The sequence below is a fragment of the Littorina saxatilis genome, unplaced genomic scaffold (assembly GCF_037325665.1).
Source record: "Littorina saxatilis isolate snail1 unplaced genomic scaffold, US_GU_Lsax_2.0 scaffold_144, whole genome shotgun sequence".
NCBI lineage: Eukaryota > Metazoa > Mollusca > Gastropoda > Littorinimorpha > Littorinidae > Littorina > Littorina saxatilis.
In genome coordinates this window covers 272,501-275,000 of record NW_027127561.1, presented here as the reverse complement: position 1 = coordinate 275,000, position 2,500 = coordinate 272,501, and the positions used below count along the sequence as shown (strand labels likewise).

The 2,500-nt window shown below is 40.2% G+C and overlaps 1 protein-coding gene across 1 annotated transcript in view; it reads right to left on the bottom strand.

Moving 5' to 3' along the window:
• Positions 1–2,500, bottom strand: part of LOC138955983 (uncharacterized) — an 11,582-nt gene that overhangs the window by 4,195 nt on the left and 4,887 nt on the right. The gene's annotated exons all lie outside the window — the stretch shown is intronic.

Below are 2,500 nucleotides of genomic sequence, written 5' to 3'. Positions count from 1 at the left end.
GTCACTGTCAACAAATGTTCAGCCGTTCAGCGTATGAGAATAGTTCACGACGAGCTAATGGCCCTGTCACACGACCGTTTTAAAGCCTGCGTATGCCGACGTATGGGACATTTGAATAAGTACGCTGGCGTACGTCGAATACGTTATGGGTACGTTTTGTATACGTTAAGAGGACGCTGAAGCACGCTGGCATACGTCGTAGTACGCTGAGCACGCAGCAAAGTTTTGTGCATGCACAACAATTCTCGACGTATGGTTCATACGCACTGCATACGTTGGCACACGTTCACACACGTTACTTGTACGTTACTCATACGTCGATAAATATCTGTATCTGTAGATAGTGCTGAGACATTCCGAACGCAAGCAACACTTCTGCCGTATAAACAGTTCTTCATGGACACGACATTCTGCACAGAGAGTACAGAACTTACCACTTGATTTACCGTTACATAACAAGGAAGAACTAATACAGTTTCTACTCACCAAATTTGCAGAATTACTTGCCGATTTCCCGCGATTTATAGAACAAATGACGTGATCGCATGGCGTCATGTCTAATAAAACAAAACTTCCGAAATATATCTAATAAAACAAAACTTCCGAAATACGTTCTATCCATTAGCAGCGGCGACGACATGTGATCGTCAGCGATAAGCTGTTGCGCGCAAGACTATCGTTAGGCATACGTTGTGAACGCCGGCAACACGCTAAGCATTCGTTGGGCATAAGTTGTGAACGCTGGCAACACGCCAAGCATACGTTGGTGTACGCTATCTGTAAGTTATTGAAACGTTCTGCATACGTTACTAATACGTTATGTATACGTCCAACTCGTTATGAATACGCTATGTATACGCCAAAGATTGAAAAAAACATCGATAGTTCAGCGTACGCCAGCGTATGTTCATACGTCGGCATACGCTGGCTTTAAAACGGTCGTGTGACAGGGCCATAAAATGTCTTGTCACTGTCTTTTCACTTCTGCAAATGACAACGATGGAAGAGGAACAGAAGAGGAAGTTTTACGAACTGTATGACGAATATGTTGCGCGGTTATCTGAAAAGAACCGCCTTACATTTAGTATTTAGTATTGTTCAACAAAGTGTCATCCACAATCGACCACTTGCACGAATACGTCATCATAGGTTATGGATTTTAATTTTAAATGATAATGGGAATGCTTTTATATTGGGATAATAAAGGATTTAGATTTTGTTGCAAATGGTGAAATTTGACTGAATGCCCCTCTAAGTACCACTTGGTCAAAATAACTCATCTTTCTAATTTTGTATCCTTACTCAAGATTCATATCCATAATACCATCATAATAGTTCCACTTCACATATGTGACGGTAGAACCAGCGATCTGGTAGGATCGACTATCGTACCGGTACAAATGAAACATTGATCGACAGTTGTACCGGGACAAAGTCCGATCGGCAGTTGTACTGTTAGGATCGGCTATCGTACCGGTACAATTGCCGATCGGACTTTGTCCCGGTACAACTGCCGATCCGAGTTTCTACCAGCTTATTTTGGTAGAACACCCGATTTTCATTGTAAAAACATTGATCGGCAGTTGTACCGGGACAAAGTCCGATCGGCAATTGTACCGGTATGATAGCCGATCCTACCAGATCGCTGGTTCTACCGTGACATATATATGGCTAGATGGATGGATGGATTGATTGATTGAGAGAAAGCCAGACGGAAAGAGAGATAGAGAGAGAGAGAGAGAGAGAGAGAGAGAGAGAGAGAGAGAGAGAGAGAGAGAGAGAGAGAGAGAGATGCTGATGATGATGATGGAACTTTATATTTCAAGGATAGAGGTTTAAGGCGACGCCTTTTCTCACAACCGGTCCTTACTTCTAAAACAAATGTCTAATAAATGATCAACAAATAAAACAACCTGAAAAATAAACAAATTAAACGAACAAACCAACAAACAGACAATCGAACAAATAAGCAAACAAGTAAATAAACACAAACGACACAATGACAAAGTAAGCATACATAAACATAAAAAATAAAATAAAAATATATATAAATAAAAAGCACACACACACACACGACACACGACAACATACACATCAAACAAGCGAAATAGGTTACACGGTACAATTCACACGATACCAACGTTTACACTAATGCCTACAATGAATATATGGTGTAAATGATGATGATGACGATGACGATGACGATGATGATGATGGAAAATTGCAACATCAATTACACATAATACATGTAACACACATCATAATTGTGTAATTCATAAAGCTTTGCCCATTGTTGACAGCTACTTGCAAATGTTAAGACTAGTATTGCCATCTAGGTAGACATATAATAATTATGCAGAGCTTTCAAAAACTCTTCACTAAGGTTAATGATCTTATTACAGACTGAATGGAGTTCCACACCATAGAGCCAGAGAAGACGACTAGTTTTGAACAAATCAATTCTGGGTATTGGTGGTAGAAAATTGATAGACCCGTACCT